The following is a 19479-nucleotide window of genomic DNA, read 5'->3' as shown; positions in this document are numbered from 1 at the left end:
CCAGTTTGAGCAATAAACAGCTCTGCGACTGCTCTATCTCTCTGTTCCCATACCACTGTTTCTACACCAGACTTTGGTCATACAGTTGTTGGAGATAAGTCTCAGGGTTTGCTTTAATCAGAGAGGGGAGTCGGATAGGTGTGGTTTACCACAGACATTGATTTTCAGATTTCCACAAGAAAAAATAAACTGATTTAAAAATAATTTTCAGTGATTGTCTAAAATGTTTGGTACAATGGAGTATTAGATTTAGATTATAAATTTATGATATTTTGAGTCAAAAGTCAAAATGTTTTATGAGGTAGAGTCATAATATTTCAAGAATTAAATCATAACTTTCTGAGAAAAAAGTCATTATAATATAAGATAGTTTTAAAAGATTTGGATTAGATTACGTGGGCATTTTCTTAGTATTTTTTTAAAATAAATATTACAACTTTTTACTTGTAAAATTATTACCTTTTTCTCATGACATTATGACTTTTTCACTTGCAAAATCTCAGAATCATTCTTCCCTCACAGTGCTCCTGATACTGTGTCGTACTCTGGTGTCACATATGCAAAATCTGCCCATCTGGTTTTGTTAGGTTCAAACAAACCATATTGTAAAAGGTATCTGACTGGATTCAGTCCAACAATCCTTCAACCTGCTTTTGTAAAAAAAAAAGTTGCCTCATGTTCACTTTCAACTATTGTAAATAAAATACATAACACAATAAAAATGTTCTGTTTCACAAACATCCAACTTTATTGTAGTTTAACTTACTCAGACATTAAACTAATGATATTTTATATCCTCACTATATTTGTCCCTTTTCCTGAAACATAAACCTCAACTAAGCAGCAATAGGCTCTGAAAAATGATCCCAATTTAAGCTCTATTGCATACAGTGCTTATTGAACTTAATTTGTGGGCTTTCAACAGAGTCAGTGAGGACCTCCTTAGCCTTCGGTGGTTTCTGATCGACTTGTCATTGGGCAGCATGTAAATAAAACAGAACCGCGTCTCAGACTGTGGATGACTCCACGCATCGTTGCCCCATCAAACCAACAGGAGCTGCTCTGGAGAGCAATCAGTGCTGACTAAACCTGTCATATTGATGGATCTATCAGCCACTGGCTGAGGTCCCAGAAGCCCCCAGCTTTGTGGTTAGACCATATTGTCAGCTCAGTTTGAGAACCAGCACCAGGAATCCTAATCCTTCTCTCGTGCTGAACCACCTACTGACAACTTTAATTACTACCTCAAAACTCCAAGAAAGAGGTTTTTGAAGCCAGAGAGGCCCAGGTCATCGGAGGCACATTTTAGGAACATTTTCATTAGACATGGATCCATGTCTGTTGAAATGTTTTGGTAACACTCCAGCTGGACTGTCCAGTGTTAATGATATATTATTTGTCAAGTCTACTACTTACAAAAACTACTTAACAACCATAACCTTAGTACTGTTAACCCCCAACCATGACACTACCAACCATTTTGATAATCAATTTATGTTTTTTTTGTCAAAAAAATGCCAAACAGTTGCTGAATCCAGCTTCTCCAATGTGAGAATTTCCTGCTCTTCTCTGTTTTACATCAACGTAAATTGAACATCTTTAGGGTTTGAAGTGTTGGTCGGACAACACAAGCAATTTGCGGATATCACGATTGACTCTTTGGGCATTTATTTTTGATATTTTTTGGTATTTTAAAAGACTTATCAACTGATTTATCTTTGGATTGTTTTTTCTGGTTGTTGTTTTTGTATGTTATAATTAGCCGTTAATCAAAAGTCCTATTTAAGACCCTCTTGGTAATAAGAGTGTAGAGAAAACAGGTGTTTTTTGATGGACGGCATAACACTTGCCTTCCACCAAACAGGTGGTTTATTAGTCCTGTACAAAGTAAATTGCAACAAAAAGCCAGAATGTATTTGTGTTTTGAATATTTTTTTTGCATTTAGTTCTGACCGGTGAGACAGCAGGTTTTTGATATTTTTTTAAGCTGAGACTGGCTTTCTTGATTCTTTTATTCTGTTGCACTTTTTGGGTTTGATAGCATGTCAGTCCACACCGCACAGCAGTTTGGACTCTTTAACCACTTTACCTTACAAACTAAATTGGAATTTTTTGAACTCTGCACTATTGAGGCCCAAAATTGAAGTAAGAGGTATAGTTACTGTTGGGAAGGTTTTAAGTCTAATACCAAAAAACCTCAAAAGTTTGAATCAGACGGTGAACAAACCCTACTCACTCAGTCTCTGACACTTCAAGCAAGATGTCAAAGGATTTAGAGAAAAAATTGAACAGTAAATCCAAATATCTCTGAACAAAGATGAAGTTTAATTTATGATATCTTGTTGGTGGGGATAGTGTACAGAGTTTGATAGGAAAAACCAGGAGGGATGTTCTGTGTCTCAATTAAGGAGAAATAGGATGCTCATCTTTGTTGCAGCCCCATTTAGGCTGTTGAGGCTGACAGAAGGACTATTACCTGGAAATCACACTTATGACATGGAATTATGACATTAAACTCCTATTAATTTGGGGAAACTGTCAAACAAACAAGAACCATCAATTAATTTAAATACCTCCTTCTGGCTTGTTAAAAAAAAAGTCAATAGGTGAACTTCAGCTCTAATTCTGTAACTGCAAAGCTTCTGCAGCGAGACAGGAGTTTCCACAGTTTGATGTAATCTTTATCCGGGAAACACTTCTCTATCTGATATCTCCAGACACCACAGTTCCTCCTATTTCATCTCACTGGAACCAGAACTGCTTTCAATTTGATGTGGTAGCCACACATAAATTCTGTCTTCCTTTTTTGTTGCACGTTTAAATAAATATTTTCTTTCATCATCAAGAGCCAAACAGCTTTGTCCAACCAGCCCTGCTCCTACCCAGACCTTGATAAGAGATGACTGTAAGTCTTTGATCTTAAGTGTCCAGACTGTTTCCTGTCCCAAGAAAGCAAACACAGGAAGTGTTGAATTGGGAGCTGTTACACTGCGGTAACAATAAGAGCAAAAGAGTAAATCAGTGTTTAGTGACAGCAGCTCCTAAAAGGCCCATGAGAAACTTCCATATTTGCTCAAAGGAAATAATGACATGCAGGTAAATATAAGCATTTAGTTTGATTTATGCAAAAAATATCTTAATAATAGATCAAACCACACATTTAATTCTAAAGGACACACCTGTGATCAGTCATAAATCCTCCTGGAACAGTGGTCTAGAAGACATTAAACCCAGTATTTGTGATTTTTGTTTAAAAAAACCCAACAAAAAACAGTGTGGTGAATAATTGTTAATGCTCTATGATCCACTGTAGACAAACGCTGATTGATTAATCAGGTCACTTTTCCTGGTTAACAGACAGTCATTAGAAATTAAAGCAGTGTACAAAACCAAACACATTTCACTATGTTTGAACACATCAAAATCAAATATAAGATACTTTACTAGCTATAGCATTTTTTTCAAGTTTTGGCACACTTCCACCAAACTTCACCATCTTTGCTATCGACCTCTTGCCCTGCATAATGCGACCATATGCCTTTTTAAGGATCAGTATTATTAGAGCGCGTTATGGATTCAGCATTATAGCAGGTATTGTAACAGCTGTCACTCCAAACCCTCCCATTAACAGCTCAACTGATGTCACTGCGTAATATGGAAGGACACCTGGTGTGTAATGTGCACAGTATACTGATTTAACATCTGTTTCCTTCCCCTGACGATGGTTTTTGAATTCAAACTGACAGCTAGAGCACTGAGCATGCATCCCTCATTATTTGAAGTGTCTCTACTTTAGTACTTGCTTGTATTATCAGGGAATAGATTTTTTTTGTTCTTATTGCTCCTTTAAGTGTTTGTGATTTTTTTATTTTATTTGTTTTTTTGTGTTTTAAAGAGAGAGAAAATAAGAATAAATAAATAGATGCATATATTACTTCATATTACATTGTAAAGAATCTACAAACGATTAAAAACAAGTCAAGAGGTCGTGATATGTGACACAACAAGCTAGCAAAGCTCTGTAAACAGAAACACATGCCTGTGTGCTCAGTGGCAGTCGCTGTTATTAGTCTTTGGAACCATTTCTAAACAGCCGTGTGGCTCACTGACGTGTTTTTAATAGTTTTTGGACGTTTTACGGGACAGAGGAATTTGATATATCAGGCTTTGGATACATACACACGTAGGATCAATTCATCATTGGTTTGGCTCAGTATATGAGATTTGTAACAGTAAGAAAAATATAGAAAATCTCCAGCCTTATCCTTTAAAGGAAAGGTGGCATTTTGGAGGCCATCCAGGAGCCTCCAGAGCTGCTTCAACGCTCCTTGGCATAGATCCTACAAGTCTCTGTAACTATAATAGAGGGATGAACACCATTCTTTTAAAAAGATAGTCTCTCATTTGGTGTGTTGACTGTTTTGGAATAATAATTATCTTTTTTTTCCCTATTGTATACATATACATGTTTTCCTTTAAATACTGTGGCCTAACAGTTAAACTCTTAACCCTGCCAGTGTGGGTGTCAGGCTGCATTCATTTACATAAGGCCAGAGTGATGACCTCTACTGTTGACATAACCTTTTTACATTTTCTACAGAAACCAGGCTGTTCAATGTCAACAGATTTAAAAAAAAACAGGCTTGTGAGGCTGAGAGCATGCAAACAGGCCCACAGGGTCGTATATGGGTCATATACATGAAGTGGATTTTCCTGCACAATGTACGGATTGTATACACTATACATACAGAGTCTGTGTGGAGTTTGTTTAATGCTAAAAGATCAATTTTACATGTCAGATTAAAGCCAGACAAGACGTCTGCTATAGCATCAAAAAAAAAAAAATGCAAGTTCAACCACCATGAACCTTTAATTAAACGTCTTATATTCACAGCGTCGCATATGAATTGACTTATTGCAGCTTCTCAGCACGGGGCTTTGCATTGAGATACTAGCTGAATTGAGGATGTGAGGACTTGGCTCAGTACATGAACCATCTCAAATCTGAGATTATGATCAAAGCTCTCTTAGACACTAGGGTGCATTAAAAAAGCCTTACGCGATTACTAACCACTCGTAAGCACCTCTTCTGTCTTCCTTGTGACTCAAACGTCTAAAGAGCAAAGAGAGGTCTTGTTTGTGAAAAGCCCCATCATGACACAACGCAACCCAACTCCCAAGGCTGCGTGAGCGGAGGCTGACAGGCGACTAATGACTAGACGAGAGTTCCTCGCAAACTGCCTCATGAATTAGTCATCACCTTCCTTTGACCTGTGCATTGATACAATCTCAGCCAGACTCGGCAGCCTCCTGGGGACCAGAGAGGTTATGTAAGTTAAGAGATAGCAGACTGAGTGGAAAGGACGCAGACCGAGCCCACGTCTTGCAGTCAAGAGCTGCAGAAATTGTGATTGATGGTGGCAATCTGTGGTTCATGTGTGGATCCTTGTTGCTTAATATATCTGATACACAGATATTGTGTTTGTTGAATTTGTCAAAGAATGAAAATCTGTGTATTTTATCAGCAATTGAGGATTGACACAGAATAGGGAATGCTGACCCCCACAAAGACACTGTTTTAACTGTTTTATAGCAGTTTAATAACCATAAAAACCATCACAAATAACCTGCCATAAGTGCACACCAGTTCCACCTGACTGCAGGAGGACAGATAAATGTTGAGGTTTTGGATTTATTGCAAATGTGAACCTCAAATATTACAGATAAATGATTTGGAGGAAGCATAAAAAAGAAGGCTAGCAAATAATTACTTATTATGACATGTTGGTTGCTCTTTGACTTTGCAGGATTGTGGTCATAACTGGCACAACTGATCATAACTGGCAGCGTTGGAAGACTCATATCCCTCACTTTCTGCAAGTAAAAGTAGAAATACCCCATAATGGAGGTCTTGTGTTGATGACTACAAATCTTTACAAAGTCTTGCAATTTGCTTTAATTTTATGCCATCAATCTTACAAGTATAGCGTATCATTTGTCTTTTTGACGTCTCATGCTTGTGAATAGATTTACTTCAGAAGTTGCTTTATAAATATTAGAGGTCTTCCACATCTTTAAACTCAATTACTAAAACAATATGCCATGCTAATGGAAAAATACTCACTAATTCATTACTCGCTTGTGTTTTATGATGCCTGCAATAATGAATGCACATTATAATGTTACCAAAGGCTCTTAATGAACAGAATCTAATGTAAAGGGGTCCACAGAGCACAACATGAAGTGTAATTACTATGTCCTATGATGAAAAATGATGCTTGTGAAAACAAAATGGTGAACTGGGTCATGTTTTTTTGCCACACAAAGCACAACATAATTTCAAATCAATGAAGTTATTTCCCCAGTGCTTTTAAAATAATAATCAGGATTTTTTTTTTTTTTCAGAAATATAAATGCCCTTGTTGTTATTCCATTTCTGATTACTCCAACACAGTAGTGATTAAACCTACTTACGGTATACACTGAAATGAAGGCTTTCACATTTACTGTTCCACACTCCCAGTTGGCTGGAATACATGCAAAGCCTACATAAATGAAAGAAAATCCAATTAAAACTGAATCAATATGCTTTATATTAAAATGAATCTAATTATCTATAGTACATATTAACTTTAGGGTTCAGCCTCACCACTCTCAACTTGGTTTCCAGCAGCAGATGTATTTTTCTTTTTTTTTTCTTTTTAAGCAAATAAGTTAAACCCACAAGATAATGCCACCTGCCCAGCACCAAACAGCAGCCAGACAAAATTAGCAACTAGCTAGTGAAGAAAGTGGAGCATCTGGAACCTAAAAGCTGGATATTTTACTCGGCAGTTGGTGTAGAAGAAGCTAAAAGGAGACTTAGATTCATCAGGTGGACAGAAATAAGAAACCAAATGAATTCTTATGTTGCTATATGTCTGTTGGATGTATAAATAGGCAACTCAGTGCTAACACGTTAGCCAAAACAACTTTATAAGGTGTTATGTTAGGGTTGTGTGTCTATCACCTTGTTTTGTAGTTCTTCTGCCTCCTAGTGGCCAAAAACAAATAACTGAGTGAGTCTTTAACCCAAATAACCACCTGAAATGTGATGTCGCTATCATAAAGTGAGACAAGTAAGCATAGCCTTGATGTAAACCTAAATACAAGACATACAGTAGGTTTGTTGGTTTGAAGACATAAAGAACAAAAAAAAAATCTACAAAAACACAACAGTAGACTGATCACACTTTTGTGCAAGCCATGTCACGACTTCAAATCAAAGTGTGAAGTCATTTCTCGACCGCCAAGTGGGTAAAATAGGTGACACATTTCTCACAGATTGTGTGATACCCAACTGAGCATTCGTGCAATCACTGCATTCTCACATCCAGAAAGGGTCATATGGGACGTAGGACCGTTGAGGCTTGAGAGAGCATCATAACCCGCTGTGCTTGCGAAGTCACATAAGAGTCACAATCTGTGCCGCTTCTGCTTCGCAAGGCGTCGGTGGGCTTGGACAGATGGGAGAGAGAGCGGTGTCATCTGGTCACGCCATGGCAAAAAAAGGGCGTCAGGGTAACCTTTGTGTAATTAGATAGATGATCTCCGCGGGTAAGCTGGTGAACTGATGCTGAAACTTGTAGCCGTCGGCCGATGGTACTCAGCTTTGTATTACAACACCAGACAGCTCAGTCTGAATAAAATCCAGTAACCCCACTCTTTTACCCGCTCAGTGAAGGTACACCTGTATGTGTGCATATACAAATTGTTTTAGACTTTATATTTATATTCCAGTTTTGATGCAGAACACTCAACAGAACAAAAAGAACAAAAAAATTTAATTATATTAGTGTCCAAACTTGCCTTTTTTGCTCACCTGCTGCAGACTTAGATATGAAAAAGGTATTATTTTCACAAGACAAAATAACCAATACACATTCAGGGTTGGTTTACCAAACAGACTGTTATTGTTGAAAGTAAAATTTAACAGGCTACGGTGTACAAATGTTTGTAATGTTATTGTCTGAAAGATTTTAATACTCCACTGGTTAGTTGAATTACCCACTAGAGACATATTTTACCAGTAGTTGTTACTTGACCAGTTGTATCTATATTAATTTTAGCTTGACAACCTACATTTGTCATTTACATATCAAGTGATCGTGAATAATGTAAAATAGAAATTTCCAATAAAAATATGTAAAATGTATTCTGAAACTGAAACGGCTTTTGAGAAGAAGAGAATTAAATGCACATATTGAATGTGCAAATGCTCCTTGTATAAACAGTATATGAAATGTGAACATAATAATAAATACAGAATTGCATTAATGTAACACCCTATGTTAGATGTGATGGGTTCACAGATGTGCAAATAATGAGATTTTTACGTTAATATAATGAGTTGTTGATGAGGCCAGCTGCCACTGTTCTTGTGGCATGAGCTTTGATAGGCTGCAACCTTTTTGCCAAAGGGGAGTGTTTCCAAAAAAGAGGGGGGAGTATTTCAAATGCAGCAACTGCTGATCAAATATGGAACGGATGAAAGTTCACATTTGACTATATTTACTTGGTTTCTCCTTCTCTTTTTCTGCTGTCAATAACATCTTGTGGTCACTTGTGTTTAGTATACCAGTGTATTAGAGTTTCTGTTCTAAAATATAGTAGGTAGTCAGGTGCCCATATGAACACTGACGCATGTTTTTTTTGCTGTAATCATTCCCCCTGTTCATACCAGCCATTAAGGGATCCCTTCCTGATGCACTTTCAATGTAAGTGATGGGGGTCCTTCTGTCCAAATTAGTCAAATCAAGTAAATATCTTTCAAAGTTACAATCTTTTAGTGCCAAATCCTTCCACTGCAGCTAAACAGGAGAACACTGTCCATCCAGACACAAAGAGGCATTTTTTTTTTTTACTGAAAAGACTCTAACTATGGAAGATACTCAATTTATTTGACTAACTCACACAGCTGAAACCTCCATATTATCTTCAGATAAACTTTTAAACACATTTTTGCTAAAAGCGAGGACTGTGGATTTTGTCCTCCATCACTTAAATGGCAAGCACATTTGGAGGGCATCCTCTAAAGGTCAGTATGAACAGGAGGAATGATTACAGAGCAAAACCTCTTCCAGTGTTCATATGGGCCCCTGACTGTTGTTTTAAGACAAACTTGAAAAATTGTGAACCTGTCTTTAATGACACACTTGTGGTTTATGGATACGGTGTGTATTTTGTTGTCTTTAACTGATATAAGGTTTACCTCTGCTGCTAATCCTGTTGGGATACGGGTGAATGTGTTTTGGATTTGGACTGTTGGCTTTAATTGGCTGCACCTGCTGCACTGTGCTGTTGGGACAATAGAGAGTTTAAGTTCTTGTGCATTGTTGTTTTTGTGAGTATGCCTTCTTAGAAATATATCCTACCTTTTTTGGTGACATATCTTCCATAGAATCAGTACTTTGGAGACTGTCCTCCCAAGAAAAACAACAGAATCAGTTGTTTCAGCAAGTGGCCCAAAACAACATATATTTACCCTCAAGTGGCAGTGACAGGAGGAAACCAGGTGACAAAAGCTCCCAAACATTAACAACGTACTTATTCTAACCAAGTTGTGTTTGTGCCTAAACCTAAAACGTTCACCATAGTGTTGTCACATCATAAAATGTATTTTTTTTTCAACAGTGATTTGTAATAGTTTGAGAAGGCACAGATAAATATAGTCCTCCTGCCGGTAAGGGTGTCATATCAGAAAACACATCTATGTGTTGCTTTGGAGTGCATGGATCAAGGATGTATTTTATCGTTTAATTTGAAGGACTTGTTCGTATCGAAGAAACAAATGTAGATTTCTAATCTAAATTTCAATCCTTCTAAGTGACTTATTGCGGACACATGTATGGAACTGAGCATAACACTGAAATTATGCAAATTATCAAAAACTACATAGGAAATACCTCTTTAATTTTAATGCCTGAAACATTTACACACCTCTCTGGTGAGCTGAATTATAAACCAGACACATTTTACTAGAAGTTGTTGCTTGGCCGGTTTTAATTTTGGACCCTGGACTGTATCCATATTAATTTTAGACTTGACAACCTACATTTTTCATCTTCAATGACCATGTAACATGAATGTTCACTTTCACATACGCTTTTAAGGAAAGCTTTATCTCCTCTTCTTCCATTCTGATTTGGGATAGGCAGGGGTAAGGAGGGCACAGAGGGCCCCCCCATCCCCCCCAGTAGATGTGATTAAACCAGATAGGATGGATGACTGGGGAAAAGAGGGGTTGAAGAGAGTGAGACATGGAAGAAGGGAAAGACACATACAGAGAAAGAGGGCTGGATGACGGGGGCTGGATGAGGGTTATGGCACTACATTATGCATTGCGGATCATCAGCCCGGGTGGCTTGTTTTATGGGTTGGTGTCAAGGGTGCCACTCCTGCTTCACACTCTGTGGTGATGGGCCTGTTGCCATGGCAGCAGCAAAGCAACTCATTAGCAAATATTACCCTTGGCCCGTAGAGAGAGCAGATCACTGACTTTGACGGACAGCTGACATCAAATAATAGGTTTACTATTGACAGAGAGAGAGAGGCACTGACATATGAAAAACTCTGCAGGATTGTAGGGATGTTATTGGACATGTGCATATGAAGCAATTTGTATTCATCCTTGAAGATACTCTGCTCATGGAGATCTATCCACTTTACATTTATAAAGCCTCTTGTGCCACTAACCTCGTCTGAGATACGCATTAGATATACACATTTCCATTTTGCAAGAAAATCGTCTCAAATTCATCTTTCGCAGTGAAGTTTTGTGTATGCAAGAAATGAAAGTATTTGGTTTCTTTGACTCAAAGCTCAGAGGTTAAGGCTGCATCATTCAAAATGCGTCTTATTGTCAACAAATCTCATGAAAAGACCAGAACCAACAAACAGTATGTTCACATGCACAAGAAACCAGGTTACTGGTAGAAATCATGTGACGCAGGAAATTGGATAACACATTTACTATACATGCATTGTAGTAACCTGGTTATTATGAAATCTGAATCATTAATGATAGTTCTCCACTACTGCTGAACTTATTTTAGAAGTAAAACTTTGTGTGTGTGCGTGTGTGTGGGCACACTTAAAGGGGACATAGCACGCTTTTTGTGATTTTCTGTTATTTTCAATTTCAATTTTCATGTTGGATTTCTATGTTATAAACAGTCAAATATCCAAAACTTCAGGTGAATGTATATAAAAGGCTGCCTGCAAGTCAGAAGTCAGGGCTTCAGTCTGCTCTCAACACTCCATTTGGTTGCTAAGGTTGTTCACATTGTCGACTTGCATATTTCGGACCACATTTGGGCTCGAACATGTACTGATGTGTTTGAGAAGTCTCCATTTTGAGTAAAAAATGAGAAAAAGAAGTGAAATCCTACTGCTATTGTTTGTTTACGTGACCACAGGAAGTCTGCAGAGGGGCAACTTCCAGAAGCTGGCCAATCAGAACAGAGTGGGCTCTTCGGGACAGGGCCTTAAAGAGACAGGAGCTAAAACGGCCTGTTTCAGACAGAGGCTGTACTGAGGGGCTGCATAAAGGACCAGTATAGGATAAATACGGAGTTGTTTGAACTGCAAATCATGCAAAGTAGAATATAATATACCAGTAGAGCCCCAAAATACAAATATAGACTTTGAAATGTGCGTGATATGCGCCTTTTAAAGGATGGGCTCTATAGTTAGAGCACAGGATTTCCATGTGTCAAACTTTTAATGCAGACATGTAGAGGCTACTTTATGACATTTCCAGTTCTAGTTGGAATTATTTTAAATAAAATGATTTATCTGTATGTAATAATCTCCTCGTTCATCCCGCCACTAAGCTGTCACAGCAGTACCTTCCCTGTCTGAAGATATTTCAAATGTCCAGGGGTCATTGAAATCAGCCAACACATACTGTACTATAACCTTCAAAACTTTCACTTTCAAGACAGATAAAGAATCTTTTAAATTACAGCTGCATTCCCCCCCCCCTCACCGGGAGCTTTCTTCTTCTACAAACATGATTGACAGCTTGCAAAGCCCTCCACTCCTTTGGAAGCAGTGCAGCCTGGGAAACAGTGAAAAATCTTCAATAACAGGTGATCACGGTTGAGCAAACAACATCAAACCATAACATCCCAGTGCCAGAACATCCAGAACAGCCATTCCTCCACTCTCGCAATCACACTTCAGTACATACAGCTCGAAAAGAGCCTCGCCCTAGGTGTGTGATCCGTCTAATGGAAAATGGTATATAATCGAGAAGAGAGCTAGTGAGCTAATGAAAAGGGTAGCGGGGTGACATTTTCAGAGTGACGTCTGAAGTAGGATGACATTTACAGAGAAGAAGCCCCAAAGACAGTCTTTTAGAAAGAGCCTCTGTATATTATATGGGAGAACGTGGAATGTGAAGCTGATTTCAACAGGACTCACAGGCATAACTGTCATTTTTGTCTCCAGGTAGTATCATTTGGCTGGATAGTGTTGCACAGATGGAAGATGGTTTTCATGCTCGCTGTTAAATGTGAAAGATTCTTTTTCGAAATGTCATACACTCAATTTTAGGGAAAAAAAACAAAACGTGACATTCATTGCACAAAATCCAAAAGTCACCAATGAGTGCATCATTGATAATGTATATTTATTTTAAGAAAAGAGTTTCTTTCACCTTATTAATCCAGAAACACCCAGTGTTTCATCTAATTTTAATGCCTGCCATCATTTAATTTTGCAAGCTGTCTGTCATTTTATCTACAGGTACGCAGAGATGATGACCTTCATTACGGTAACCAGAACAAAAGATCCAACTGACCAAATGAACCCAGGTGATAAAATGTTAAATCCATTTTAATCATTAAAAGATGAGATGTATATGAAGAATAATTTTGACTTTTGTGTTGGTTGTTCACATGTTTCAGGTGCAGAAGAGTCATGACACTCTTCCCATTGAATGACAAAAATCTTCATCTGTTTCAAGTAAGGTAAAGAAAACCCACCAAACTTGTGCTTTACCGTGACAACAGTCGTTCCTCTAGACGATGATTGACAAATTTCACATCCTGACACTCCTGCCTGGCAGCGCAGAAATGGGGAAATGGAGGATTATCCATAATGAGATGATGGGAGAAGGAGGTCGAGGGGAGGAAACACTTGAAAGAAGGGGTTGGGGGTTGACACAGATCATCAGGTCTTTTCAGTCAGAGACTGTTGTGTTAAGGAATTGACCATTTCAGGGAGCTCTCAAAGTATCCGGGCAGCATCCTCCTTAATAGACACATATATAAACACTTAGTTAGTTAAATCAATAATACCAGAGCCTTATTACTAGCAGTTATTGGCCTTGGCATGAGTGTGTCAGCATTGATATTGACTGCGTACACCTGTATATGACTGAGTGTCACTAGTCAGCTCGTAGCCAAACAGCTGATGAATGAATTATGAAGCATGAATGGAACAGCTGATACCACTCAGCTGAAGCAAGGGGGGGATTTTGTGCTCCCTTTGAATCAGTCTATAAGTACATTCCTCTGTTTCCATGTGCATTTTCAATTTGCGCAATAAAAAACCTGAGCAGAAAATGCAAAAAATTGAAAAAAACCCCTACAATATATAACACTGTAAAACATTTTTATGCTTGGCTGAAGAAGAAAAGGTGTCATATAAAAATAAAAAAGAAAGAAGATGTAGTAAGTGATTTCTCAAATGCACTTTGAAGTTGTGGTACGTGCCTCTGCTTCTTCTACTGTAAACAGAACATTCATGTCACGCTGCCACATCCACTACACCAGATAACCAAAAAATAAGAAATAAAAGAGACTGAAGGTGCTGAGGGTGTACATAACTCCAACATATTAGTCCGTGCCTGTTGTATAAGAATTATTTATATTTCCAGTCAGGCAGTTGTTGGAATGTTGTTTTATTTGTGTTTTATTTTATTTTTGCTTAGATCTCACATATTTTAATGGAAAAATAACTTTTGACATATTTGTTACAGGCTAACATCTAGCAACTTCCCAGACAAAACAAAACAATGTAGAAGACAGAGCGCAGATAAGAACTCCAGACTTACATTGCACTGATGCCAATGAAATGATGATTCGTTGAGACAGTGATGCGTCTCTAGTAGAGAAAAGAAAGAAACGTCTGAGCAGTGTGTCCTCAATAATAGTGTGATATCAAACACAAAGCCCATCTCATCTGTGAGGACAGTTTTTCTGGATTATGACATTCTCTTTAAATATTTTCATATATGTCTATATATACACTTGAAAGTATGAGTCATGTATTCTCCTGGTAGAAACTCAGAAGGTCATACACTTTTATCTTCTCTCTTATGAGTGTCCTTTTCCCCCCCAAAAAACCCTTTATGCGGCACAAAGTTTCCTGTTTGAAGTTTGACATCTCTTCTACATCAAAATTGAATATATTTGTAGTGATCTAACTTTTTTTTCAAAAGTCATAACCAACTTACAAGGTCATGACAAGTGCACCACATTACTATAAAACCATAGTGAAACAGAGGCATTTAAAGTCCAACAACTCTAAGTATGGCATGACATTTTGCTCAAACACATCATCCAATGTGACTAAATTGCATGAAATCCTTGCAAAGGAGCACGAGCCATTTTCTCACAGAGGACATGTCCTTTGGGAGGGAATCAGGTCATATGAGAGACACGGATCAAGGAAGGGAACATTTCCCTGCCACATGGGGGACTTAATCAGGACAGCCTTTTGGTATTCTGATCTATCTCTGGAGAATGGAGGATAGCGGGGCTTGAACCTTTGATGTGCCTACCAACGGACTAGCCGTGTATTTTCCTTGGCGATAAATGAATTAATAAGCATGCAATGACACTGGCCTGACAGTGGGATATGCGACAGATGTTTTCTTAATACTTTATTTGCTTCAGTGGGATGTTTGGAGGGTGCATGCCAAGAAACATGGAGATGGGCCGGTAGAAAGTGGAGTCGAATTTCCTCATAGGGTGGAAGGTTGAGTACTCACTTGAGCAGACAAGTGAATTTTTTGATGTCCCTCTGAATTTCTTATGACATCGTCAGTGACTGTATGTATGCCTCATGTGGTTTAAAACTGCTCAAAGGAGTTTTACATACTGGAACCAAGCTGGAGAAATCCTGTAACATGACATCAGTAAGGCTCCATTTACAGTTGGATAAAATCCAGATGTGATTCAGTGCACTTTTTTTTTCTTTTTTTACAGTTTAGTGCTATTTGGTAACTTCTAAAAACACAAGAAGCAGAATAATTTGTACAGTTTATCACTGTAATTGCAACAATAATTGTAGCTCGCCAGCTAACAACTATCCATTAACTAGCACAGACTCACGGACGTCTCGAGTGGACGGAGTACGAGCGAGGTGAAAGTTTTGCTGATCTTAATGAAGCTCTTACACCCACACAGATCATCCAACAGTTGAACTTATTTTGGGATCAGATCAGCTCTACAGCATGTTTTGCCTTTAGTGTGACATTGTGTTGAATACGCTGGAGCCACTTCCTTCTCTCACTTTAATTAGACAAGATGTATTTATGACTCATATATGTTCATATATGTACTGTGAATTACATAAATAAGTTTATACGGAGGTAGAGCTGGGCAAAATCAAATAATACAATTGTTACACTGTGTATGTGTGTTACTATTTTACATAGATCATGATGAATTGTTCTTGTCTTGTACTGCAACTCTGCAACATCAGCAGACTCATCAGGTTAAAGGTTAAAGGAAATTCAGCATTATATTTGTAAAGAGGAAGATGTAGAAAATAAAATTCGTTGGAGACAGGATGAGACGTGTCATCTGGGGATCAGTTTTGCAGGTTTGCTCCTCAACAGGAGAACTGAAAATGGTCTTGACGTTATCAATGAAGTCTGTACTCGACAGATTAGAGAACTGAAACACCCATACTGTATAAAAACTCGTTGTAGGCGCTACTTGAGGAGCCTTTTTCTTTGTAACCTCATCCTGTGTGTGAAACGCTCCTTCTTGTACAAGAAAATGAATTCGGCTAAGTTTTGATACTATTGTTTAATGGTCATTACGAAGAAATTCTTTAAACAACTCAATATCGATATTGCAACAATATTGTAGGGATGGCTGCTGGTGCTTTGACAAAATATTTACACAATGAGATTTTTAATAAATAATCATCAGTAATGTGGATTTAATGACTAAGTGGGTAAAGGCAAATAATAGAACAGCTAGAATAGTCTGGTGTAATGCAGCCTTTAAAACCAGGAAAAGACAACATTCATGCCATGTCACGATATTACGATATCCAAAATCTAAGAAGATATCTTGTCTCATATAACAATATCGATATAATATTTATATGTTGCTCAGCCCTCTATGGAGGCATTATGAAATTGCTTCATTTAGTTAAGAGACTGTAAGCAAAATCTCACAGGGGGATGTATGACGTCAAATAAAAACAATTATATAAAAAAAGAGAGAGAAAGCGACCATGTCATTTCAGCTGCCACTAAGAACTGTGGAGGTTACTTTCACAGTAAACACACATTTGGTACAAGTAAAGATTGTGCATGCATGGTTTGAGATACAGATGCATTAACACCTTTTCAACATCCAACTAGGAGGGTGGTTTGAGTGAGCTGTCTCTAAATCTAGCTTTATGTATATATATATATATATATATATATATATATATATATAGATCTCCAATCTGCATGGCGGAATAATGTAAATGTCTCCCTCTCAGTTCCTTTGTTTGTGTGTGTGTGTGTGCGTGTGTGTGTGTGTGTGTGTGAGAGAGAGAGAGAGAGAGAGAGAGAATGACAGAGTTTAATTAGGCTAAAAAGATGAACCTACAGGGTCTCAATTAGAGGCTTTTTTCTCTATTGCAACTCCTCTTTGTCTGAGAAAACAGGTGGATTTTTAACATAAAATATTCCACAATTAATTAAAGACATAACAGTTTGTGTTGCGTGTATAATTTTTTTCTTCCCATCAGAAATTTTTACAGTCGAGGGTTTTTGGTTTTTTTTGGAGCCTACAAAATGCAAATATTTAAAAGCACTCCCCGACAGAATCTGCGTCTCAAATCTTTTCTTGTACAATCAGTGTATAGCCATGTGTCTTCCTATCAATAATTGGACAATAGGCTCATGTTATTGCGTCTGCAGAAACTGACAACATGACATTTACTTTGAATGATGACACTTAATGGTTTATGTCTCTCTGTACACCCACTATTTTGATGGATGAGACGCATGCTGCTGTCTCCAGTTCTGCAGTCACATCATCTCTAAATCTTATTGTCTCATAAGTCATTGAGCTTTTGAAGGATTCTTGCCATTGCCCCTGATGCCTCTGTGCACTCTGCTGTGTTTGCACTGGCTTTAAACTATATTAATAAATAGTTATGTTTTAACGTTTCTACATAAAGACTGGAGACAAAGGGTTGAACGCTCTGCTGCTGTTGCATTCTGGGATGAGAAATGAGAAAAGCCCTCTCAATCCTCCATCATTCTTTTGTTCCTCGGTGGCTCGATTTGTGCGTCTACCTGTCACTCTCTGACACATACACATGCAAACATGAAGACATGACATGAATGCACACCCACATGTTCATATTGCTTTCATGAGCTCACACATGCACGTATGCACATGCTCTTTCGCTCTGTCCCTTTGTTATCTCCCTGTCTTTGTCATGTTATTTGACGCTTTTTCTCTCTTCTCTGTCTCTCTGCGCACCCTCCCGCAGCTTTTGTCTCAGTCTTTTACTCTTCCCTTTCACTGTTTCACTCTTTCTTTCACCACCGCTCACCTGCTTTCTCTTTCTGTTAACAGTAAAACCATTTCAAGGTCTCTTGGTCTCAAAACACCAGTAGCTGTCATGTCAGATGCACAGAGATAGAGAGTGGATCCTTGTTTCCTGTAGACTATAAGAGAAAGACATTCAGAAACACACATAGGCTTCTTATATGTGCACACAAACAGTCAGACAAGTGGACTTGCACATGAGCACGTTTGCTGCCGACACACAGATGGATGCATTTGCAGAGATACAGACACATATACTCAAGATGCACAAACAAGATGTCAAGATTTATGTAAATATGCCCACACTCAATATCTGTACCCTCTGTGGTGCATGGGAATACTGTGGGCTCAAATATACCTACACATACAGACACAAAATCTGTTCACATCAAGCGGTAACAACCACGGCTTGAGGTGAAAGCCAATGCAGAAGCACCTTTTTAAAGTGCAATGCCTCCCACGGCTGCTAGATGCTGGCCCAAAAAGATCCTTGGGTCCAATTAACACCCATTCAAAAAGCATCAGCTTCTCTCTAGAAAAGCTAGGTGAATATTTTTTTGCAACAACTCACTATGGTCTTAATCACCAATTTCCAGCCATCTAATAAGTGTGCTGGTGGTCATTTTGGAAATTATTGCTCTGTTAATTAGATTTGACGATAGCAGCTTTGATGTCTACAGTGTGGGCATTGATTGATAGCTGTAACAGTTAGCTCACCTGCTGCTCTCCCCGGCTCCAAGACTCGCGATATTTTGGTAAGTTTAATGTTACTTGATTACGATACCGGCCCTGTGAGCACAATTTAGCTAAAGTAGCGAATGTTAGCCCAAGTGTGCAGCGCTCGATGTTCCCAGTAAGATAATGTTCGCTTCGTTCAAAGGTAGCAGGGAGTGTTTCAAGAGTGTGAAAGGCAACATTTCTTATTTGGAAGGTCGTGGCTCCAGATGGAGAAGATGGCGCTGACCATAAGCAGCAAATCAATGGGTGACATCACACCTCTCTATGTCCATCTTTATATAGAGTCTATGGCCCACATGAAGTAGAATCTGTGACATTGTCACACCAATAAATAGGAAAACATCCACATTGGTTAAAGTGAATGGGTAAAAAATAAATATCTGGCCATGCAGGTTGTTAAAAAAAACTTCTTCTTAATGACCATTAAACAATAGAGACCGGAGCTGAAGTATCAAATTTAACAGAATTTATTTTCTTGTATAAGAAGGAGCATTTCACAATGCAACACGCAGGATGAGGTTACAAAGAAAAGGCTCCCAGTGGAGCACTTATAACAGGGTTTTATACACCTTGAGTGGGCATTACAGTTCTTTTCTTAACCCTCCTGTTGTCTTCCCATTGACCTTGCAACTTTTGTCCTCCCGGGTCACTTTTGCCTCAGGAGGACAAAAGTCCACAGATGCTATAAATTTTAATAAAACACCCAAAATTCAATGAAAGTAGTGATCATTACTTTTACATGCAAAGTGTGTGGTATGGAACCATCCATGTGATTTTCAGGCAATTAGATGAAAGAAATCCATATGCCTGATATAAAAACATTTGAAAAGGGTCAAATTTGACCCGAGGACAACAAGAGAGTTAATCTATCAAAATACAGACTTATAGATAACGTCATGTC

At 38.2% G+C, this 19479-nt stretch overlaps 1 long non-coding RNA gene across 1 annotated transcript in view; it reads left to right on the top strand.

The window, feature by feature from the left end:
* Nucleotides 1-19479, top strand: part of LOC137194598 (uncharacterized) — an 89408-nt gene that overhangs the window by 34419 nt on the left and 35510 nt on the right. The window contains exons 2-3 of the long non-coding RNA XR_010930989.1: nucleotides 12790-12857; nucleotides 12951-13013. This is a non-coding gene — a long non-coding RNA (uncharacterized lncRNA). The remainder of the gene's footprint in view (nucleotides 1-12789; nucleotides 12858-12950; nucleotides 13014-19479) is intronic.

This window comes from Thunnus thynnus, chromosome 12, assembly GCF_963924715.1.
Source record: "Thunnus thynnus chromosome 12, fThuThy2.1, whole genome shotgun sequence".
Taxonomy (NCBI): Eukaryota; Metazoa; Chordata; class Actinopteri; order Scombriformes; family Scombridae; genus Thunnus; species Thunnus thynnus.
Note: the sequence above shows the minus strand (reverse complement) of the source record. Positions and strands in the feature narration are given on the sequence as shown.